This window comes from Tachyglossus aculeatus, chromosome 4, assembly GCF_015852505.1.
Source record: "Tachyglossus aculeatus isolate mTacAcu1 chromosome 4, mTacAcu1.pri, whole genome shotgun sequence".
Classification (NCBI taxonomy): Eukaryota; Metazoa; Chordata; class Mammalia; order Monotremata; family Tachyglossidae; genus Tachyglossus; species Tachyglossus aculeatus.
In genome coordinates this window covers 108,738,267-108,764,021 of record NC_052069.1, presented here as the reverse complement: position 1 = coordinate 108,764,021, position 25,755 = coordinate 108,738,267, and the positions used below count along the sequence as shown (strand labels likewise).

The window sequence follows — 25,755 nt, the reverse complement described above, 5'->3', positions numbered from 1 at the left end:
GGGGTACCAATCAAACAATCAGTGGTATTTATTGAGCACTTACTATGTGCAAAACACTGTACTAAGTGCTGGGGAGAGTAAAATACAACAGAATTAGCAAACATGTTTGCTGCCCATGACGAGCTTACAGTGCACCTCATCCTGATGCCAATTTTTAATCTCACTGAATGTCTGAAACCATCCTACCCAACACCATAGGGAGAACAGAGACCAGAATTAGAATGCAGAACTTTTCCATCTCCAGTCTGGTACGTAAGTTCCCTGAAAATTAGAGGGACAGATCCCTTTTCTCCCCTGATACGTTAACTGCCCTCAAGTGACAGCACCATGTCTAATTCCTACCTGTTAATTCTTTTCAAGCGCTTAGCACTTAAAAAGTACTCTTGTTACTACTACTACTGCTGTTTGGCCTTTTAGGAAACAATAGAATACTCAGCTCACAGTTAATGGTGAAAATATCAGACCAGGTAAGCACAATTAGGTATTCTCTTCTTTGCTCTGAAGATACTGCAAAGCTACTTGGGATGAACCTGATGGCAGATTGAAAGACATTCACTGACTGCATCAGTTTCCTAATGACATTAACTCAACTTGGGCTTTTTTGATGGTATTTATTAGTGCTTAAAATGTGTCAGGTACTGCACTGAGGTAATAATAATGATGATGATGATGATGGCATTTATTAAATGCTTACTATGTGCAAACCACTGTTCTAAGTGCTGGTAGGTACAAGCTAATCAGGTTGGACACGGTCCATATCCCACATGGGATTCACAGTGTTAATCCCCATTTTACAGATGAGGGAGCTGAGGTTAAGTGAAGTGACTTGCCCAAGGTCCCACAGGAGACGAGTCAGAGCCAGAATTAGAACCCAGGTCCTTCTGTCCTCCATGTCCACACTCTATCCACTAGGTCATACCGCTTGTTTTTAGGCTAGGGAAAGGTGGCTTGGTAACTAGTACTTTCGACAATAATTGATCCTCGAAGGTTGGGCTTGAATAGACAAGGCAGGATTGCTGGAAGATCACGAGAAGCAGTGTGGCTCAGTGGAAAGAGCCCGGGCCTGGGAGTCAGAGGTCATGGGTTCTAATCCCACTCCACCAATTATCAGCTGTGTGACCTTGGGTAAGTCACTTAATTTCTCTGATCCTCAGTTACCTCATCTGTAAAATGGGGATGAAAACTGTGTTACCTTGTACCTCCCCCAGTGCTTAGAACAATGCTTGACACATAGTAAGCACTTAAAAAATACTAACATTATTATTATTATTATCATCACTTCCTCTGTTGGCCCTCCTGATTAGCCCATGGTCCTTCCATGATGGACAGATTGATTGATCAATCAATCATATTTATCGAGTGCTTACTATGTGTTGAGCAATGTACTAAGTGTTTGGGAGAATAGAGTACAACAGAATTAGCTGACGTGTTCCCTGCCCATGATAAGCTTACAGTCTAGAGCTTACAGTCCCACTCTATGATGTTGAGGTGTCATTAGTAAGATAGCTAGGGTGTCATTAGGGTTCCTGGGACCAGCTAAGAGTTGGAGTTAAGGGTATGTTACTTAGTTGAGTTTTATTTTTTTGTGGCATTTATAAAGTGCTTAATATGTGGCAAACACTGTCCTAAGCACTGGGGTACATGCAAGTTAATCAGATTGGACACAGTCCCTGTCCCACACAGGGCTCACGGCCTAAGTATTTAATCCACATGTTGCAGATGAGGACACTGAGGCAAACAAAGAAGCAAAGTTACCTGCCCAAGGTTACACAGCAGGTAAGTGGCAGAGTCAGGATAAGAACCCAGTTCCTCTGACTCCCAGGCTTGTATTCTTTCCTCTAGACCACGCTGCCTTTACAAAGCTCACCCACCCCTAACATTAGTTAGGCTTTTGGCACTAGACTTTCCCTAGGAAAATTAGGGAGCAAAAGTTATGCTCTCTATTGAAACAGCTCCAGAAGCATATTCACCTCATGCAGGCACATCTACATGATCTCAAAATGCCTACGTTTTCACTTACCCAGTACTAGAAATGAGGGACAATGGAGCTCTCGTGGAAGATTAAAATGCTGCACTTAAGTGAGATACTTGTCTTTATGAAACCCAGCTCCAAACCGCAAAATCAGGGCTACTACTGATGCAATTACCTGGATCATTCAATCAATCAATCAATCAATCAATCAATCGTATTTATTGAGCGCTTACTATGTGCAGAGCACTGTACTAAGCGCTTGGGAAGTACAAATTGGCAACACATAGAGACAGTCCCTACCCAACAGTGGGCTCACAGTCTAAAAGGGGGAGACAGAGAACAGAACCAAACATACCAACAAAATAAAATAAATAGGATAGAAATGTACAAGTAAAATAAATAAATAAATAGAGTAATGAATATGTACAACCATATATACATATATACAGGTGCTGTGGGGAAGGGAAGGAGGTAAGATGGGGGGGTGAAGAGGGGGACGAGGGGGAGAGGAAGGAAGGGGCTCAGTCTGGGAAGGCCTCCTGGAGGAGGTGAGCTCTCAGCAGGGCCTTGAAGGGAGGAAGAGAGCTAGCTTGGCGGAGGGGCAGAGGGAGGGCATTCCTGGCCCGGGGGATGACGTGGGCCGGGGGTCGACGGCAGGACAGGCGAGAACGAGGTACAGTGAGGAGATTAGCGGTGGAGGAGCGGAGGTTGCGGGCTGGGCAGTAGAAGGAGAGAAGGGAGGTGAGGTAGGAGGGGGCGAGGTGATGGAGAGCCTTGAAGCCCAGGGTGAGGAGTTTCTGCCTGATGCGCAGATTGATTGGTAGCCACTGGAGATTTTTGAGGAGGGGAGTAATATGCCCAGAGCGTTTCTGGACAAAGATAATCCGGGCAGCAGCATGAAGTATGGATTGAAGTGGAGAGAGACACGAGGATGGGAGATCAGAGAGAAGGCTGGTGCAGTAGTCCAGACGGGATAGGATGAGAGCTTGAATGAGCAGGGTAGCAGTTTGGATGGAGAGGAAAGGGCAGATCTTGGCAATGTTGCGGAGCTGAGACCGGCAGGTTTTGGTGACGGCTTGGATGTGAGGGGTGAATGAGAGAGCGGAGTCGAGGATGACACCAAGGTTGCGGGCTTGTGAGACGGGAAGGATGGTAGTGCCGTCAACAGAAATGGGAAAGTCAGGGAGAGGACAAGGTTTGGGAGGGAAGACAAGGAGCTCAGTCTTCGACATGTTGAGCTTTAGGTGGCGGGCGGACATCCAGATGGAGATGTCCTGAAGGCAGGAGGAGATGCGAGCCTGGAGGGAGGGGGAGAGAGCAGGGGCAGAGATGTAGATCTGGGTGTCATCAGCGTAGAGATGATAGTTGAAGCCGTGGGAGCGAATGAGGTCACCAAGGGAGTGAGTGTAGATTGAGAACAGAAGGGGACCAAGCACTGAACCTTGGGGAACCCCCACAGTAAGAGGATGGGAGGGGGAGGAGGAGCCTGCAAAAGAGACTGAGAAAGAACGACCGGAGAGATAAGAGGAGAACCAGGAGAGGACGGAGTCTGTGAAACCAAGGTCAGATAGCGTGTTGAGGAGAAGGGGGTGGTCCACAGTGTCAAAGGCAGCTGAGAGGTCGAGGAGGATTAGGACAGAATATGAGCCGTTGGATTTGGCAAGCAGGAGGTCATTGGTGACCTTTGAGAGGGCAGTTTCCGTGGAATGAAGGGGACGGAAGCCAGACTGGAGGGGGTCGAGGAGAGAGTTGTTGTTGAGGAATTCTAGGCAGCGCGTGTAGACAACTCGTTCAAGGAGTTTGGAAAGGAATGGTAGGAGGGATATGGGACGATAACTAGAAGGTGAGGTGGGGTCAAGAGAGGGTTTTTTTAGGATGGGAGAGACATGGGCATGTTTGAAGGCAGAGGGGAAGGAACCAGTGGAGAGTGAGCGGTTGAAGATGGAAGTTAAGGAGGGTAGAAGGGTAGACCTCTCCACCACACTAAAAAGCTTCTTCCTAAAATGTCCAGATAATAGAGGAAATGTAATGGTCCTGGATCCATCTCAGTGCTTAGCACAGTGTTTGACACATAGTAAAGAGCCTAGAAAATACCATAATCACTGTTGTTATAATCTAATAATAATAATGATGGTATTTAAATGTTTACAATGTGCTGAGCACTCTTCTAAGCACTGGAGTATATTAGATACAAGTTAATAGGTTGAACACAGTCCCTGTCCCACATGGGGCTCATACTCATAATTCCCGTTTTACAGATGAAACAATGGAGGCACAGAGAAATTGAGTGAGTTGCCCAAGGTCACACAGCAGACACGTGGTGGAGCTGGGATTACAACCCAGTTCCTCTGATTCCCAGGCCCATGCTCTATCCATTAGCCCACGCTGCTTCTCTAGGGCTGTAGTTAGTGTTCTGGCTGCAATAGTAGTATGGGTGCAACATCAAAGGGAGTAAAAATGTCAGCAACACAGTCCTTCGCAAAGATAGTAGAAGTCAGGCTCTTTGCCTCTCTCTTAGTTTGGGTCACCAGGGCTGTGTTGTGTGTTGTGCAGGGAGGAAGTGATGTATTAACTGGGAAGCATTTGGGACTTTAGAATCAAGTTGCCTGGGGGCCTCAGTTGAAGGGTAGTGTTAGCAGAGACGTACTCTTTGGATGGATTTTCCAAAATTGCCTTTCACGAATATCATTCATTCATTTGATCATGTGTGCTTACTGTGTGCAAAGCACTGAACTAAGCACATGGGAGAGTACAATATTATGTTTGTGGTGTGTGCAAAACATAATTTTGCCATACTGAATGATAAGGCTACATGGAACAATAAGGGGCAGTAAATTATTCCCCACCTCAGAGCAGTCAAATGTCTAAAGCCAGATTGGCACACTGATGCCCTCATTGACCTTTAGCCTTTGGGTTACCCATGTCCTCTCTAATCCTCGGCTGCCTGGGAAGGCTCGGATGCAGAAGTTTTGCAAAAACAGCAGCCATCGATTGGGAGAGCCAGATTGTTAAACATTTAAATGAAGACAAATGGGTCTCCTTTGCTATGGCATCGTAATAACCTCTCAGCCGAGGGCCCTAATTCCTGGTAAGTACAAAAGAAAATCATTAGCTCAATCAAAGTCATTAATGAAGCCATAAATCATTAGGGGAATAATTCTTCCCGAATGGAATTAGTCCTTCTAATTATTTTGCTTTCCTCTTCTACCCTGCTTTCAGATATTTCTTTTGGCTAACATCAGGGAACCAATTGATATCTTCACACTGGAGCACAACAGATACTTGAGTTTTTCTAGAGAGAGAGCCAGCAGACTTAGGGGAACGTGTAATTTGAGATAATCCTCACCATCCTTGAGGTTGCAGTTGACAAATGTGGCCAATGCCTAGCTTTATGTGCACAGTGTGTGCAATGGATTGCCAGTTGCATGTAGATCATTTTCACCACTCTCTCACTCTTAGATAAAAATCTCAGCATCAGAAACATCATCCCTTGGATAGGAAGGATGGCTCTCCCTCTATTCATGTTGGGATAATAATGTGGAATGGCCTGGTAACAGGTGGTTTTGATTAGTCAATTTGTTGATTAGTGTTGATTTTCAGAATAGGAAACAAAATGGCTCTTTTCCTCCCTCCCTGTCTTTTTTATTTATGGCATTTGCTAAGTGCCATAACAAACAGTGTTATGTGTCAAACATTATTCTAAGTTCTGGGGTAGGTACAAGATAATAAGGTTGGACACAGACCCTGTCCCACATAGGGCTCAGAGTGTAAATCAGAGGGAGGAGGATTTAATCCCTATTTTACAGATGAGGGAACTGAGGCACAGAGAAGTTAAGTGACTTGCTCAGGGTCACACAGCAAACAAGTGGCAGAGCAGGGAATAGAACCTAGATCCTCCTGACTCTCAGGCCTGTGCTCCTTCAACTAAGCCATACTGCTTCTTTTCTTCCCTTTACCTGTCTCCCTCACTACATGCCACCCCATGTTCATATATGTAAACTTTATCCCTCCAAACCAAGAGCCCCTAAAGTTGGCTTGGGGCCAGAATATCTAGGCTTTGCCACCATCTGGGGCTTTCTAGATTCCTAATGAGTGTAATGTCAGTAAACTCAATTGCTTGCTCTGCAGGCTCATTAATAATAATAATAATAATAATAATATTAAGCACTTACTATGTGCAAAGCACTGTTCTAAGTGCTGGCACTGTTCTAAGCACATTATGGATTCGATCTGTATCCTGTGAAGAGAGGTTTTGCTTATTGAGAACTTGCTAAAGCAAATTCACCTTTATCTTATCATTCCTTCATGTTTGATAAGGTAAGTGAAATAGCATAATATATTCTCTGAAAAAACACTTTCAACCCAAGCCTGGGGGATTAAAGGAAAGGATGTGTGTTAGGGACTGTTCTTCCATTTATATGTAAGAAACAGGAAGAGATATAATAAATGGAAGAGCATAAGCCTAGGAGTCAGAGGACCCCGATACTGCACCACTAGTCTGTTGGGTGACCTTGGGTAAGTCGCTTCAGTTCTCTGTGCCTCAGTTACCTCATCTGTGAAATGGGGGTAAAGACTCTGATTAGCTTGTATCTACCCCAGTGCTTAGTACAGTAACTGGAACATAGTAGGTGCTTAATAAATACCATTTAAAAAATGAGTGCATTCCTGTCCTCTTTCATCTTTCCCCTCATCCTTCACTTCTCAGCATACTCTCCCTCTTCAACCCCCTTCCTGTCTCTCTCCTTCTGCTCTTCTTCCTCCCTGCCTTCTCTCCCCATCTTTATTCTTCCTCTGTCCTTTACTCTCATTCCCCCAATTTCTTTTACTCTGAACATCATTTTTCTCTGTCTTGCCTCCTTAGTGCAGCACTAAGTTCTTAGTACAGTGCCCTGCACACAGTGTGCCCAATAAACACCACTAATTGATTGTCAGAAGGGTGCCTTATTGAAGCTTGAAGCTAGCAGTTTGAAATGCTTCTGGTAAATTTACGGAATCTGTTCCCACAGAAAGCTTCAAACGAAAAAACATCGGCAGGTTCAAGGGGGATTTGAATGCAATCATGGGTGAAAGATTCCCAATAGGTTCCTGGGGATGTAGAGGGAAAGGTTAGGGAGGACAAATGATTAATCCCTAACTGTGAGGATGGATAGCAGAATAAATAAATGATGGTATTTGTTAATTGCTTTCTATGTGCCAAGCACTGTCCTAAGCACTGGGGTAGATACAAGGTAATCAGATTGTCCAATGTGGGGCTCACAGTCTTAATCCCCATTTTATAGATGAGGTCACTGAGACCCAGAGAAGTTAAGTGACTTGCCCAAAGTCACATAGCTGATAAGTGGCGGAGCCAGAATTAGAACCCATGACCTCCGACTCCTAAGCTCGTGATCTTGACGCTAAGCCATGCTGCTTCTCCCATCATGGGATTCCTCCAAGCCTCCTACTGCCACAAACAGAGGCAAAATCACAGCCAGAGTGGGCCACTGATCCCTCCCCATCTAAACTTTTAACTTCTCGTGACCAGGAAATGTATCTACCAACTCTGTTATATTCTACTCTCCCAAGCACTTCGTATAGTGCCTTGTACCCAGGAAGCACTCACTAAATATGATTGATCCAGTAATGACACCACTCCTCTTCTTAAATTTTCTTGATGATAACCTTTGCCATGGTTGATGTCAGTACTTGGTCTCAGTCAATCTAATCGTGGTGTTGAACCAGCATTGCAGAAACAGTGTGCTTTGTGGAAAGAGTATGGGCTGGGGGTCTGTATTCCAATCCTACCTCTACCACTTGCCTCTGTGTATCTTTGAGCAAGTCACTTAACTTCTCTGGGCCTTGCTTTCCTCATGAGTAAAGTGGAGATTCAATATCTGTTCTTCCTCCTTTATAGACTGTGTGCCCCATGTGGAACAGGGACTCTGTCCACCTGATTACCTTGTATTGACTCTAGTGCTTTGTACAGTGCTTGAGTACGTTGTAGGCGCCTACACAAGTACCACTATCATCATCACTGAGTTTCCTTTCTGAGAGTTGAGTGACATGAAGACATCTCCAAATCAGCTGGACTCTGTGAAGAAGAGCATATGATTTGGGCTTCAAATCCCAGATCCAATCGTTGCTGATGTTATGGGTTTATGAAAGGCATTTTCTTTGTTTCATTTTGCTTTCCCCCACTATGCCCCAGGACATAGGTGATGGTTGATTAGACAGCGGAACAGCACTGGTGATTATAAACTGGGATCTTCATCTATGCCAGAGGAAAAATTTGGCCTAATCTAAGCTCAAATCTCACACAGGGAAAGTAGCATTGGGTAATAACAAGGCCAGTTCAGAAAAAGTTTTAACTGCCAGTTAATAGCTCTAAAATTTTCCCAACTCTCAAATGATAATTCTTATATTATCCCATTGGAATTTTCTTAGCAGTGGCTATGAGCAATTCTGTGAGGAGAGAGTTGATTTCAGCTCTGAGTTAGTGGAGAGAAGGGAAAAAAAATCCTCCTCCTGGGATTCTGAATGAAATTTAACTTCCCTGAAGGAAGACAATTTCAGGTCTTCAGCAGATCGTGACTGTCCCTTTAAGGAGAAAATATTTCAAAGTCCTCCTTCTGTTCTGTACTGCTGAATGTTCATCCTTACCTTTAAAATACACTCTGCCGGATAATTACACAGCCCCTGATTCACGTGCCTAACACTTGAATATTACATAAACCCAGGAATCCTGATTTCAGGGCCACCGGATGATCTCTTAATTGGTATGATGAAACCCAAGGTCACTCAATATATGTCACTTCCTCCAGGCTTTCTAAGATTCTCCCATGTGTGCATATTGAGAACCAGAGAAGCAGTGTGGTCTAGTTGAGCACAGGCCAAGGAGTCGGAGAGCCTGGGTTCTAATTCCGGCTCCGACACGATTGCTATGTAACCTTAAGCAAATCTCTTAATTTCTCTATGCTTCAGTTACCGCATCTGTAAAATGGGGACTAAATCCTACTTCCTAGTTAGACTGTGAGCCCCATTTGGGACAGAGACGGTAACCACCCTGATTATCTTGTAACTATTTCAGTGCTTATTACCTTGATTAATTTGTATCTACTTTGGTGTTAATAAGCACCAAATAAGCATTGTAATCAATGCTTGGCACATAATAAATGCTTAACAGGTATGAAAAATAAACTGAATTTATCTAAGATACCGCCTGTCATTAATGGCTGGATTCATTCATTCATTCAATCATATTTAATGAGTGCTTACTGTGTGCAAAGCACTGTATTAAGCACTTGGGAGAGTACAATATAATAAATAGGCACATTCCCTACCCACAAAGAGCTTACAGCCTGGAAAGGGAGATATTTATGAATTTAAATAAATAAATTATAGATATGCTTCCCCACTTGGTGCTCTTCTGCTCTCACAGGTTTTCTGAGATCAGATCTCCTCCAGGAGGCCTTCCCAGGTTGATCGCTCATCTACCCAACCTGTGTCCCTCCCCAAGTACCACTTCAGCATCACCTTAGATTGTGAGCCATGCTAATCCAGGCACTCATCCTATCCCACCTGGATTACTGTATCAGCCTCCTTGCTTACTTCCCAGCCTCCTGTCTCTCCCCACTCCAGTCCCTACTTCACTTTGCTGCCCAGATCAGTTTTCTACAAAAACATTCAAGACATGTCACCCCACTCTTCAAAAAAAAACCTCCAGTGGTCGCCCATCCACCTCCGCATCAAATAAAAACTCTTCACCATTGGCTTTAAAGAACTCCACCACCTTGCCCTCTCCTACCTCACCTCGCTTCTCTCCTTCTGCAACCCAGCCTTCAAATTTCACCCCTCTAATGCTAACGTTCTCACTTTGCCTCTATCTCATCTATCTTGCTGCCAACCCCTGGCCCACAACCTGCCTCTGGCCTGGAATGCTCTCCCTCCTCAAATACAACAGACTCTTATTCTCCCCCTTATTGAAGTCACATTTCTTCCAAAAGGCCTTCCCATACTAACTTCCACCCCCTCTTTCCTCATCTCCCAATCCCTTCTGCTTCACCATGACTTGCTCCCTTTCCTCTTCCTCTCTCCCAGCCCCACAGCACTTAAGTACATATCTGTAATTTATTCATTTGTATTGATATCTGTCTCCCCACCTCTAGACTGTAAGCTCATTGTGGTAAGTGAATATGTATGTTTATAGCTGTATGGTACTCTCCCAAGTGCCTAGTACAGTGCTCTGCACACAGTCAGCACTTAATAAGTATGAGTGAATGAATGAATGAGCCACCAGACAGGAACTGCATCAAATTCTCACCCATGCATTCTCTTCCAGCGAATAGTACAGTGCTCTGCACACAATCAACTATTGCTGCTTATTGAGCACTTACTATATGCAGAACACTATGGTAAGACCTTAGTAAGTGCTTAATAATCACTCGAGGGAATTCATTGAACACTTGCTGTGTGCATAACACTGTACTAAGTGGTTGGGAGAGTAAAATGCAACAGAATTGGTAGATATGTCCCCTGCCCAAAACAAGCTTACAGTCTAGAAATGACTTTAAAGAGTTGAGATTAGATAATATTGAGTAATAATAATGACTATTACTATTGTGGGACTTACTAAGCATCTACTCTGTGCCAAGCACTATATTAATCACTGGGGTAGATAATCAGAATGGACACAGTCCCTATCTCCCAAGGGGGTTAACAGCCTCAGTAGAAAGGACTAGGATTTAATCTCCAATTTACAGATGAGGGAATAGTAATAAATACTCTTACTATTAGTAATAATAATGATGGCATTTCTTAAGCACCTACTATGTACCATGCACTGTTATAAATACTGAGGTAGATACAAGGTAATGAGGTTGTCCCACGTGGGGCTCACAGATGTAATCCCCATTTTACAGATGAGGTAACTGAGGCACAGAGAAATTAAGTGACTTGCCCAAAGTCCACAACTGGTAAGTGGTGGAGCTGGGTTTAGAACCCATGACTTCTGACTCCCAAGCCTGTGCTCTTTCCACTGTCATACTGCTTCTCCATCACCTGTTACTACTAATCACCTGGGTCCTTGCCACACAGGATTTATGTAGGAGGGTGAAGAGTTATGGTAGCAAGAGGTAGCCTCTGACTTTGTCAACTAAACATATTATTGAGCACTCCCTGTGTGCAGAGCACTGTACTAAACGCTTGGGGAAATACAATATTACAGAGTTGGTAGACATGTCCAGAACACAGAAAAGGCTGTGGTGGCAACTGTGACTGAAAGGAGCCCAAAACTCTGCTCCTCTAGTCACAACACCCCATCCCTTTTATTGTATATAGTGTTGTCTTTGTCTTTCATGTTGCATGTGTGCATGTCTTGTTTTGTTCTCCTTCATGTGTCTCTTACCTGCCCCCTCTCCCTTTTCCTTTTCTTAGATTGTGATCCCCCTGAGGGCCAAGATCTAGAACTAATTTTCACCTATACACTTCTTCCCTCTAGACTCTAAAACTCTAGAATGTAAGCTTCTTGTGGAAAGGGAACATGTCTATCAACACTGTTGTATTGTGCTCTCCCAAGCACTTAGTTCAGTGCTCTGCACACAGTAAGCACTCAGTGAATACTACTGATTGACTGAGACCTTAGTACAATGCTCTGCACTTAATAAACACCATTACTATTCTACCATCAGTGGGGCTGGATTTCAAGTAATAGTAATTTAGTTCTTGCTATGTGCCGAGCACTGTTCTAAGCGCTGTGGAAGATACAAAGTTATTCAGTTGGACACAGTTCCTGTTCCACATAATAATGATAATTAATGATAATTGTATTTGTTAAGCGCTTACTATGTGCTGCATGGTACTAAGCACTGGGGCAGATACAAGGTAATCAGGTTGTCCTACATGGGGCTCAGTCATAATCCCCATTTTTACAAATGAGGTAAATGAGGCACAGAGAAGTTGTGATTTATCCAAGGTCACACAGCAGACAAGTGGTGGAGCTGGGATTAGAACCCATGACCCCTGATTCCCAAACTCTTGCTCTTGCCACTAGGCTATGCTTCTTCTCTGGGGACTAGTGTCTAGGTAGAAGGGACTAGGATTTAATCCCTATTTTACAGATGATGAAACTGAGACACAGAGACACTGAGTGACTTGCCCGAGGTCACATACCAGGCCAGTGGCAGAGTCTGGATTAGAACCCCGGTCCCCTGTCTCCCATTTCTGTGAATAATGCTTCAGGACCGGTAAATTGATTCCATTTCAGAAGCACATTTTTAGGAATCTTGTGCTAACACGTGATGCCGAGTATGGTCCTTATGTGACACTAACGAACCTGCTCCAGGAGTTGGGTGAGCCAAATCCAGGTCTCTCAACCATGTAGGAAGTTGGACACCTCAACAACCTTAGAGATTTTCAACTTGGTAAAGAGATTAATTCTCCATTGTCACCATACTCTCTCTTAGCCATCTTCTAAAGGTCATGCTGGCCTTCTGTTTTCTGTCTGTCTATAAATCCAAACTGCCATTAGGTCATTTCAAGCACTCATCGTATCCTGACTTGATTATTGCATCAGCCTCCTCTATGCTATAAACTTGTGCGGGCGGGAAACAGATCTACCAACTCTGTTATACTGTACTCTCCCAAGCACTTCGTACAGTGCTCTGTACACAATAAGTACTCAATAAATGCCACTGACCAATTGATTGATTTGATTCTCACAGGTTTCCCTGCCTCCAGTCTCTCCCTACTGCACAGACTAATCGGGTGGCCTAAGGGAAAGCCTGAAGGCCTGGGAGCCAGGGGACCTGGGTCTTAATCTCATCTCTGCCACTTGCCTGCTGTGCAACCTTGGACAAGGAATTTCATTTCTCTGTGACTCAGTTACCTCATCTATAAAATGGGGATTAAATGCCTGTTTTACCTCCTCTCTTAGATTGTGAGCCCCATGAGCAACAGGGACTGTGTCCGAACTGATTAACCTGTATCTTCCCCAGGGCTCAGTACAGTGTTTGGCACATAGTAATAACAAATAACATAATTGGTATCATCATTATTATTATTATTGTTATCATCATTGATCGATAATTGAACAGTATTGTAAGAGCATCATCAAAAAGTTCTTGAGATGGGTTCTAGAGCATCATGTACAACCAGACCTGCATATAATCATGAATTGTTTTTTAGCTGCAGAACAGCACTATGTTCTGACAAGTCTGAAGAAAACAGAAGTCATGCAGCAGCCTAAAAGTATCTGAAAGCTTTCATTAGCAACACAGAATTCAAAACAGTCATCAAATTCTGCCACATAGGCTAGTATATGTAATGCCATGGCTCAAATTTGGCTACCTAGGCAGTAGGCTGTTACATGTAATGCCACGGGTTTTCCCAAAACTCCACAAAAGGTCCCTCATTCAGGAATAATGATGGTATTTAAGTGCTTACTCTGTGCCAAGCCCTGTTCTAAGTGCTGTCCCCTGATTAAGGGATTCATAGAGCTTTATTCCATCTCACTCCAATTCTACTAGAATTTGGAAACATTGGAAACAAATGAGGGTGCTGAGTGCATTTAAGCACTCAGGAAGAAGTATGGCCTAGTGGAAAGAGGGTAGACAGGCCTGGGAGTTAGAAGACTTAGGCTCTAATCCAGACCCTGCCACTGGCCTGCTGTGTGACTTTGGGCAAGTCACTAACTTCTCTGTGCCTCCATTTCCTCCTCTGTAAAGTGGGGATTAAATAACTTTCCCCCCTCCTACAAAGACACTGAGCCCATGTGCGACAGGGACTGCGTCCACTCTGATTATCTTGCATCTACCCCATCACTTAAAGCAGTGCTTGACATATACTAAGTACTTCATAAAGCCATAATGATTTTTTTAAATATACAGGACATTGAAAAATGATTGGTAAATGTCAATTCCTGGGAAATGTAAGTTCTTAAGAGGTTAGGGGCCATATCTCTGGTTGTAGAATGTTGTGATCTAAAGCCTGGTTATGTGAATGTGAAGTGGCATGGCTTAGTAGATAGACCATGGGCCACAGATTCAGAAAAACCTGGGTTCTATTCCCACCTCACCACTTGTCTGCTGTGTGACCTTGGACAAGTAACTTAATTTCTCTGTGCCTCAGTTACCTCATCTGTAAAATGGTGCTAAAGACTGTGAGTATTTCTCTGTGCCTCAGTTACCTCATCTGTAAAATGGTGCTAGAGACTGTGAGTCCCATGTGGGACTCTACCCTAGGATTGAATCTACCCTAGGATTTAGAAAAGTGCTTGACACATAGTAAGGGCTTAACAAATATTGTTATTATTATTATCATCATTGTAATTATTATTATTATTATTATCATTATGTGAGGAAAAATATCAAATCACTTATGCTAGATCAGAGTTTGGGCCTGATCTATCTAGATAATAGCTGAAATTTTCTCTCAATAAATATCAAACCATCAAACCCAGTTCTTTCCTAAACACACACATATCACCACTCAGGTACCTTGATAACCAAGTCACTGTTTTACAAAAGTCAAAAGTAATAAATTTAGCAATTCTTTACACAAATATTTAATTTGTTATATTCCTTTTAACTAGTTTCCACACTTTCCTAAAGTGGCCCACTATTTCACTGATAATAATAATGATGATGCTATTTGTTAAGCGCTTATTATGTGCAAAGCACTGTTCTAAGCGCTGGGGGGATACAAGGTGATCAGGTTGTCCCACGTGGGGCTCACAGTCTTAATCCCTATTTTACAGATGAGGGAACTGAGGCACAGAGAAGTTAAGTGACTTGCTCAAAGTCACGCAGCTGACAGTTGGCCGAGCCAGGATTTGAACCCATGACCTCTGACTCCAAAGCCCGGGCTCTTTCCACTGAGCCACGCTGCTTCTTTATTGCTGTATAGTTCACCTTGATTAGAAAACAAAAATGGCAAAACAAGGTCCTCTGTAAGATTGGATATGACCCTTTTCATGGCTTTATTTTTCCCTAGTCTGCCTTAGTTGTTTTTAGCATTCAATTCACTACTTTTGTCCATTTGCCAGTTCCTTCAAATCTTTGAATTGCATTCTTTTTATCCTTAATATTATTGCTTACATCCTAGCTAAGCCGCTGTGACATCTGCTGCTCTTCTGAGGCTTAGATTTACAAGAATAAATGCAAATGACAAACTCTAATATCTGGAACCACAGACTTCGTAAGGCTGATGGAAATTTTTAAGGCTTTATGCTGTTGTTGTTTTTTAATCTTTTACACTGAGTTGTCAAATACCCAATTTTAGTGAACCTACCCTAGTGTGTTCTCTTCATCTTCTAATACTGTTTTTTTTTTTAATCCAAAGGTTCATTCTTTAGTTCATCTGGTATTCTGAACCCTCAAATCTATGCAGGCAGGAGAGTTTAGAAGGGGCTTTCAGAAGTCATTTCACCTGTCCCTCTAACTCCAAATGAGATTGTAGCTAAAGTCGTCCTAGGAGAGATTGGTGCCCCCTTTCTCTTAAAAATTTCCAGGAAAAGAGATTTCAAAAACATTCCTCAAGGTCCAAAACCACCCTTGGCAACCTGATCTTTAACCCCAATCTATTCCGAAGCAATTTAGAAAATCTTTGGTTAAATCACCTCTCATTGGGAACATTGAGTTAGGTAGGACTTGATCTACCCTGTCAGCCATTCATTCATTTAGTCATATTTATTGAGTGTTTACTGTGTGCAGAGCACTGTATTAAGTGCTAGGGAGAGCACAATTCAACAATAAAAAGACCCACCCCCTGCCCACAATGAGCTTACACCCTAGAGGGAAAACCTAAACTGGAGAGGCTGGGTATTGAACTCAAGGCCTCATACACTGGTCCTGTAGAAAGAATCCATCTCTGGAAATCAGCACACCTGCTTTGTCTGTGTGGCTGTGCCACCCATAGGGAAGGTTTCTGGCCAAAAACCCAGCTAGGACATTCTATGAGAGAACAGACTCAGTGGGAGCCCTGAAAAGAAATACCTAACTAACATGGGTGATGAACACCTGCCAGGTCATGATGCTACAACAGACTGATCACTTAAGCCGTATAAGGGTCCGCATGTAAGAGAAACAAAAGTCTTTGGTATGCACTTGCAGTGTGCCATGCCTCCACCAATTATTCCCTCATTGCTCTCCATGCCCTAGGAACATGGTGGGAGGGGAAAAGGAAATGAGTGCTTGTGTGAAAACCACTATTATCTTAATAATAATAACTGTGGGTTTTGTGAAGCGCTCCCTACATGACAGGCACAGTGCACAACACTGGGGAAGGAATACAAGCAAATCAGGTTGGACACAGTCCCTGTCCCACATTGGGCTCATAGTCTTCATCCCCATTTTACAGATGAGGCAACTGAGGCACAGAGAAATGAAGTGATGTGCCCAGTGTCTCAGAGCAGACAATGACAGAGCTGGCATTAGAGACCATGACCTTCTGACTCGCAGGCCCATGTGCAACCCAGTATGCTGTGCTGCTTCTCAAAAGTAATTAATACTTTCCCACAGGTCCTTGATCCAGAAGTTGCAGGACAGAGGCTTATAATAATAATAATAATAATGTTGGTATTTATTAGGCACTTACTATGTGCCACATGGGGCTCACAGTCTTCATCCCCATTTTACAAATGAGGGAACTGAAGCCCAGAGAAGTTAAGTGATTTGCCCAAGGTCACACAGCTGACAAGTGGCAAAGATGGAATTAGAACCCATGACTTCTGGCTCCCCAGCCCATGCTCTTTCTACTGAGCCACGCTGTTATCTGTCACTCTCAACAGGAGACTCCCCCACCATTTTTTATGGCATTTGCTAAGTGCTGATCCAGGCACTGTACCATGCACTGTGGGGGATACAAGCTAATCAGATTGGACACAGTCCATGCTCCACATGGGGGTCACAGCCTTAAGCCCCATTTTACTGAGGGAACTGAGGCACAGAGAAGTTCATTTAGTGGTATTTATTGAACACTTTCTATGTGCAGTACACTGTACCAAGAGCTTGGGGAGTACAATATAACAATAAACAGACACATTCCATGCACACAGCGAACCTACAGTCTAGAGACGAGCTTGTGACTTGCCCAGCATCAAACAGCAGACAAGTGGAGGAATCAGGATTAGAATTCAGGTTCTTCTGATTCCCAGGCCTGTGCTCTGTCCACTAGGCAAGGCTGCTTCTCTATTGTGTGCCCTAGATATAGCAATTCAGTTTTAAAAGATAGACCCTCCATTTGAAGAATTTTAATTGCGAGAGGAAAGGGGAAGGGGGTGGTTTTAGAAGGGCTGTTCTATAGGTTCTTAGTCCTGACACAGTACTGGGCTTTGTACTAGGATACTTGAGGCTCTTCCGATTTGTTTCTGTGCTCTTGGTCTTTCTGGGTTGTTGAAAGACAGAAACACCAAGGAGAGAAAGCTAATCATCTCCCTTAGCCGGAAGGTTGACTTGCCAACCCCTCTATCAGTGACTCCGAAACTGGGGGATAGAATTTTGGAGCAAACTATAGTCAGTCAATCATATCTATTGAGTGCTTACTGTGTGCAGGACTCTGTAATAATAATAATCGTGGTATTTGTTAAGTGCTTACTATGTGCCAGGCACTGTACTATGCACTGGGATGGATACAGTCCCAGTCCCACATGGGGCTCACAGTCTTAATCCCCATTTTACAGATGAGGTAACTGAGGCCCAGTGAAGTGACTTGTCCAAGGCTACACAGCAGGCAAGTGGCAGAGCCGGAATTAGAATCCATGACCTTCTGACTTCCAGGCCTGTGCTCTCTCCAATAAGCCATGCTGCTTTCCTTACTAAGCGCTTGGAAGAGTACAACACAACACTATACAGTCCCTGCACACAATGGGCTTACAGTCTAGATGGGGAGGTGGATATTAATATAAATTTAATTGATATAAATAAAATATATCCAGATACTGCATCCTATATTTCATTTATTATGTATTTAAAATAAATATATGGTATTATATATTTAAGTATATAAATATTAATGTAAATAAATTATGGCTATGTACATTAGTGCTATGGGGCTGGGGGTGAGGGTTTGAATTGAATTTTGCATCCAAAGTCATGGCAGGAGACATACATTCCTGACAATAGTTATGACCCAGAGATATCTGTTGGTGTTGCAATGCACTTAGACATACTTACCCTTTCATGAATAAAACCAAAACGCAGAGCATTTTTTTTCCTTCCTAATGTGGAGCTTAAATGAAGTGGCAGGAACGTGGATTTGCACACTGCCAAATTGCTTTCCAATTGTCCATGAAACTGAGTGGAGGTCTGGGCTCTTTGCATGGCTTCCTTGCTCAATGAGATGAATTAAAGGCTTCTCAATGGTGGATTTGGCCTGTTTACTCTGTGACAGCAAATTCCATCCCTTGTCTCTATATTACTCTTCACTGCATGACAGGACTAATGCAATATTTCATGGGATTTTGTTCACTCTTTCCCCAAGACAAATTCCAAAGAAATGTGTTCCCTTCCGTGTTCTACTGACCCAATCGAGTGTTACTAGATAGCTGAAGGTAAAGGAGTATAGCCAAAACAAAGGGGTTATCTGGAGTCACTGTACTTTATTAATGGTATTTGTTAAGTGCTTAATATGTGCCAGGCCCTGTACTAAGTGCTGAGGTAGATAAAAGATTATCAGGTTGGAAACATTCCAGGTACCACATGGAGCTCACAGTCCTAATCTCTATTTTACAGATGAGGAGATTGAGACACAGAGAAGTAAAGTGATTTGCCCAAGGTCACCAACAGACACATGGTGGAGTTGGGATTAGAACCCAGGTCCTTCTGACTCCTACTGTATCTACCATGTCCATTGGTAGTTGTGTGAATCTACCCAAGAGCAAGGATCCTGATAACCCTGTTCTTCCAGACCATAAATGCAAGGTCTTTCCTAAGTCTGGAGGGCAGTTTGGTTTAACTGGTGAAACTTCCCTCCCAATGGTTTTGGCTAATGAAGAATTGTTTAGGGACTATTATGTTAGGGAGAGTTACATTCAGAATCCCCAGGCCCAAGACAGGTTACTGCAGTTGGGGAACCGGCTTTAGCCAGAAGCCACACACTCAAAGATGGGATAGAAAGGAAGCAGAGGCAGGAAGGTCAGCTTCCAGGACCAAATGCCAAATGATGGTTGGGCCAGTTTGCCCATGGTCTGGGCTGAAATACCCTGCTACTCACTTCTACATGGTTGAATGGCCTCAGATTGTCACTTTGGGGAGGCACGGGATACCGTGAGCACTTTTGACTTACCTTTCCGCTAAATTTGAATGTAAGACTGTACTACCCAAAGTCATAACTCCCTTGGCACATTCTCTAGAAGGAGACTTCATTTCAGGAAGGGCCCAGAGAAACATGGGTGACTTCAGTGGAAACTCAGAGCCATAATTTCCAGATATCTCAAAAGGATTAAGTCCACTTGGCAAACCAGGCCAAAACATTTACTGGGTCCCAAAATTTCTATCAGCCATTTTAGCCACCCAAAATACCCTGGGTATCAAAGCAGTAGAACTAGCATTCTTTAAATCTCACCTGGCACAACTTGTTAGTTACCCTGGGGATGTCTGATTTAAAGTATTTAATGTTTGAGATTATAAACTCCTTCTAGACTATAAACTTACTGTGCACAGGGAATGAGTCTACTCATTCAATTTACTTTCCCCAGCCCCTTAGTACAGTGTTCTGCACACAGCAAGTTCTCAATGAATGCCATGTGGATTGACAGCTGGAGATGTTCTTTCTTCTTACCCTTAGAATCCACCTTGCCCAGCGAACCTCCATCCCTCAATCCACCATGGAGCAACTTTCTAAAGGAAGAGAAAAAGCTCTAAATTGTGATGCCATATGTCACCCCGTGCTCATCAGATTTAATAGAAGAACTAGGAGAGAGGCAACTTGGAAGGTTAACTGCTCTGGAATTAACTTGCTTCAGAAAATAGCTCAGGCTGGGTTGGGGTCTTGGGACCATATACCTAAAAAAAAGCCTTTACCATGTCTCCCAGTTTCACCTCATGTCTTCTGTCAGAGACTAAAAATCTATTTAATATACAGTGATCGTGAGATGGCTTGTTCACCCAAGTACAGTTGTATCCGCTTGTATATTCCCTTTTGCTTCAAATTAAGAGTTCATTAGGCCTGCAGCAAGATCTGATTTATGATTCTTCTAGGATCACAGGGCCCCTTAAATGTGCTCGACTGCGAAAGAGCTTTCGTACTCTTGCAACCTAATAACTCACTGGCCAGTGCCAGGGGAGCACTGACTGAGCTGGAGCTGCATGAAAAGTGAACATTTTCTTCTCTTCTTAAGTGAAATTCATGCTGTATCCTTCCATGTTCCTCCCTGAATTCTAATGCTTTAAAAGCCTCAGCTTTCTCTCTGGGTCAATTTTCCTCAAACAAAAAAATTTAATTTAAGTTTTGACAGCCTGCTGTGGTTTGAGCCCTGAATGAGCCATCAGCCCTGGAGTGCTGCATCTCCCTCCTCAAATATTCACAGGGCCGCTTAGTGTAAAAAGGTCTCAGGAAGTAAGAGGCTATAGGAAGCAGAAAGGAAAGACAAGAAGTTCAGCTGAAATTGGAGGCTATATATAGCCATCCCCAACACTTGAAGAAGATGCCAGTGATGGTGAAATCCTCATAGGCCATATTATGCACACAGAAAGAATATCTCCTCTTGTGCTGTCATGTTTAACGTTTGCAGTTCCTGGAGCTGTTTAAACCCAACTTCAGCTCACCAGTAGACCATTTAAGATGTACATTTTGATGCAAAAATAAACAGAAAAAAAGCTAGGAATCACTCCACTGAATAGCATCCATTCCTCCTTAATCAACCAAACGATAGTATTTATTGAATTCTTATTATGTGTAAAGCAATGTTCTATGTACTTGGGAGAGTACAGGCCAACAGAGTTGATAGACATGACCCCTACCCACAAGGAACTTACAGTCTAGAGGGGGAGATATACATTAAAATAAATTACAGGTATATGTATAAGTGCTGTGAGGCTGAGATGAATATCAAGTGTTTCATAGGTACAGATCCAAGGAAATAGGCAATGCAGGAGGGAGAAGGAGTAGGGAAAGAAGGCTTAGTTGGAGAAGGCCTCTTGGGAGAGATGTGATTTTAATAAAGTTTTAATAATAATAATAATGGCATTTATTCATTCAATTCATTCAATCGTATTTATTGAGTGCTTACTGTGTGCAGAGCACTGTACTAAGCGCTTGGGAAGTACAAGTTGGCAACATACAGAGACACGGTCCCTACCCAACAGTGGGCTCACAGTATTTATTAAGCGCTTACTATGAGCAAAGCACTGTTCTAAGCACTGGGAAGGTTACAAGGTGATCAGTTTGTCCCACGGGGGGCTCACAGTCTTAATCCCCATTTTACAGATGAGGTAACTGAGGCACAGAGAAGTGAAGTGACTTTCCCAAAGTCACACAGCTGACAATTGGCAGAGCTGGAATTTGAACCCTTGACCTCTGACCCCAAAGCCCGGGATGAAGTGGGAGGGAGTCCCAGGCCAGGAGGAGGATGTGAATGAGGGATTGATGGTGAGGTAGAAAAGATCGCCCCTCTCAGGGTTGCACCTGGAGAATTTCCAGTACTCCGCCAGCCTCGACTTTGGGAGGGAGAGTCAAGCAGAGGCATATCCATTCCATTTCTAGCTTGGGCAGTGGCAAGCGAGTGGAAAGCAATCTGCTACAAGACAAAACTCACCTGCGGTGGGCAGCAGCGGCATGGGAGAGAGTTGAGGATGGAGACTCAGGTTTACCATGCGGAAGGAGGCAATGGTAAACCACTACCTCCCCGTGCCTCAGTTTCCTCAATTTTAAAACAGGGTTCAAATTCTTCTCCTTCCTACTTAAACTGTGAGCCTGCATGGGACAGGGACTGTGTCCAACCTGATTCACATGTGTCTATCCCCATGCTTACAAGAGTGTTTGACACATAGTAAGCTCTTTAACAATTACCATAAGGATAATGCTAAGGTTAGAGGCTTATGAGACAGGAAGGATGTGTGCGCTCTCTGTCCTTCTCTGTCTCTTCATCCACTGGTCTCTTTCTTTCTCTGTCTCTTTCTATTTGGGAAAGTTGGGAATTTCTGGAGTATAGTTTCATGCAGTCTTACTAATGTGGATCAAAATCCTAACAGCCTTCCATCCAAACTTTTACCATGCTGATCCAAGCACTTATATCCCACTTTGACCATTGCAGCAGCCTCCTCGCTGACCACCCTGCCTCCAATCTTTCCCCATTCCAGTCCAAACTTGTCTGCTGCCCAATTAATTTTTTTCTGAAAGTATTTCAGGACACATGTCCTCCCTCTTCAAAAACCTCCAATCGTTACCCATCCATCTCCACATCAAACAGAAATATCTTACCAATGACTTTAAAGCACTTAATCAGCTCTCTCTTACTATTTATCCATGCTTGTCTCCCACTATAATCCACCCCTCATGCTTCACTCCTACAATGCAAGCATACTTAATGTACCTCCATCTCATCTCTCTCCATCAACCTCTTGTTCACATCCTCCATCTGTGCTTGAACTCCCTCCTCCTTCATATCTGACAGACCACCACTTTCCCAACTTCAAAGCACTCTTAAAATCACATCACCTCTGTCCTAGAGGAAGAGCTGCCATTGATGTCATGGGGCTGGACATAGGAAAAGGTGGAGGTGTGGATTCTGCCTAAAACAAGGCAACTAAAGGATTTCTTCTCAGCAGTTCACTGTTTAGACTGGAGCACCAAAAACCCCAAGGTCAGAAAAGATCAGGTGCCAAGACCAACGAGGCAGTGTTCTCATGAAGATGAGGAAACTCTTTTGGGTACTTGGCAGCCCCTGTGACTCAGTGATGCCAATGAGAGGGGTGGGTAGCTAGTTACCCTAATCACCATTTATATATGTGCTGTATAATATGGCTTGTGTGAAATAAAGCTCTTCATGTACAAACTACCCTCGTACACATAGAGGAAGGTTTTTTCTGTTGTGGGATTCATACCCTTCCATTATTTGGATGTCAGCTGGCACAAAGTGATAGAAAGCTGCAAAATACCTTGCCTGGATCACTAGAACTAGGGAAAATAAATGGAGATTGGGGAGTGACAAAACAAAAAACTAAAATGGAAAAGATTTTTCTGTCTTTTGGAAACTAAGGGAATATCAATATTCTCTGATTTGGGGATCATAGATCTACCAGCTTGGCTTCCCCTTTCGTCCTGTCACCAATTCTTCGAATTACTTTTATTCATTCAATCACATTTATTGTGTGGCTCAGTGGAAAGAGCCCGGGTGTTGGAGTCAGAGGTCATGAGTTCAAATCCTTGCTCTGCCATTTGTCATCTGTGTGACTTTGAGCAAGTCACTTAACTTCTCTGGGCCTCAGTTACCTCATCTGTAAAATGGGGATTAAGACTGTGAGCCCCCCATGGGACAACCTGATCACCTTTTAACCTCCCCAGCACTTAGAACAGTGCTTTGCACATAGAGCTTAATAAATGCCATCATTACTATTATTATTTATTGAGCACTTACTGTGTGCAGAGCACTGTACTAACCACTTGGGAGAATACAATATAACAATAAACAGACACATTCCCTGCCCACAATAAACTTACAGTCTAGAGAGGGGAGACAGACATCAATACAAATAAATACAATTACAGATATGTACACAAATGCAGTGGAGCTGGGAGGAGGGAAGAGAAAAGGTAATCAGTCGGTGACACAGAAAGGTAGTGGGAGAAGAGGAAATAAAGCTTTGAAGGGGGGAGAGTAATTATCTGTCAGATTTGAAGAAGGAAGTCATTGCAGGCCAGAGGGAGGATGTGGTCTAAGGGTCGGTGGGGAGATCAAGGCACAGTGAGAAGGTTAGCACTAGAGGAGCAAAATGTACAGGCTGGGTTGTAGAAGGAGAGTAGTGAGGTGAGATAGGAGGGGATAAGTGGTTGGAGTGCTTTAAGCCAATGTTGAGGAGATTTTGTTTGATGCGGAGGGAGATGGACAACCATTGGAGTTTTTTGAGGAGTGGGACGACATGTCCTGAACATTTCTGTAGAAAAATGATCCGGGCAACAGAGTGAAGTAGTGAGTGAGTGATTTCCTGACTGAGTTGCCCAGAAAAGGCACCATAACAAAGAACAGAAACACACCAATTACAGCTTTTAGCTATAATTTTCTAACTAGTAGGAAACAGATGCACAGTAATTGGTTTTTTGTGTGTGTGTGGTGTCCCCAAGAAGTCATAAATTAAGCTAATTTAAGCAGGTCATTGTTTAATGAGCTTGAGTCATTTAATGTATGGAGTCACTATAATGTACGCCTAATGACCTTTAGTTTACTAAGAAGTAATAGTTCTGGGAAAAATAACTCGTGGAAAAGATCTGGCGATGCTTTTGAAAGGGCAGATCAACTGTCTCATTTTATTTAAGATACCTAAAAGGGTAGATTTAAAAAAAAAAGGGTTACCTTTTTTCATCTAATGATCTGAGAGAGAGAGAGAAAGAGAAAGAACTCCTTGAGCAGAGCCACTTTTGAGTTGTTCTAAATATTAACACCAGGGTCTGTAACAGGTTCTTGCCAAGGGACAGGTGTAGGTTTTGAAGATACAAGTCCTCGATACAGAAGGATCCTGGGGACCCTCCTTGAAACCAGAACCAGATTCATCTAGAGGGAGGTTATTTCTTGGTGTTTTTTATGTTTTTATTTCTTTGGCTCAGGAGGAGTGCGAAGCCTCTTGGCCAAAGATGGCATGGAGTAGTTAACAGATTTGTTTTTCTGAGTGTTAATGCTAAACTTGTTGCCTGCCTGCTGCCAAGGTTTGGCGATGGGATTTTGGGGGCTGACAAAGATGTAAAAGGCCTCTAATGGGGGCTGAGTATTTAGTGAGCACCTACTATGTGCCAAGCACTGTACTAGATGTCACTGAGTGAAAGTAAGAGAATTGAAAAAAAAACCTGAATAGTTGAATAATTACACAAAGGGCATATATAAGTGTTATAAATCATGGGCCTGGGAGTCAGAAGGACCTCCGCCACTTGTCTGCTCTGTGACCTTGGGCAAGTTACTCAACTTCTCTGTGCCTCAGTTACCTCATCTGCAAAATGGGGATTAAGACTGTGAACCCCATTTGGGTTGTGGACTGTGTCCAACCTGATTATCTTGTATCTACCCCAGTGCTTAGAATAGTGTCTGGCACAAAGTAAACACTTAACAAATACCATAAAAATATAGTGTTAAACATGGCTGTCAGGATGAGAAGTCTGAGGGCAGTGAAAACTACTTGGGGTATACCTTCTGAACCTTCACAAGGCTAGTCAATATATATCCTGTGCTTAAAGATACCCATAAAAGGAGATTCTGTGTCTTTTGATAATCCCTATTGAGAAGCCCATTGGAAAGAGACCCTATTCAATGAATCAGTCCATCAACTGTATTTATTGAGTACTTACTGTGTGCAGAGCACTGCACTAAGCACTTTGGAAAGTGCAATAGAACATAGTTGATACAAACCTTCACTGCCCACAATGAGCTTACAGTCTAGTAGGGGAGACAGGTGTTAATATAAATAAATAAATTATGGATAGGTACATAACTGCTGTGGGGCTGAGGGAGGGCTAAATAAGGGGTGCAAATCCAAGTGCAAGGTTGACAGAAGGAGGTGGAGAAGAGGAAACGAGGGCTATATCAGGGAAGGCTTCTTGGAGGAGATGTGCCTTCAAGAAGGCTTTGAAGGTGAGGAGAGTGATTATTTGTCATATATAAAGAGGGA

At 43.2% G+C, this 25,755-nt stretch overlaps 1 non-coding gene across 1 annotated transcript; it reads left to right on the top strand.

Annotated features, from left to right (window-relative positions):
* Positions 1 to 21,550: 21,550 nt before the first annotated feature.
* On the top strand, positions 21,551 to 21,688 carry LOC119927418. Its single transcript, XR_005450424.1, has one exon. It is a non-coding gene; the product is annotated as a small nucleolar RNA SNORA7 (small nucleolar RNA).
* Positions 21,689 to 25,755: the final 4,067 nt, after the last annotated feature.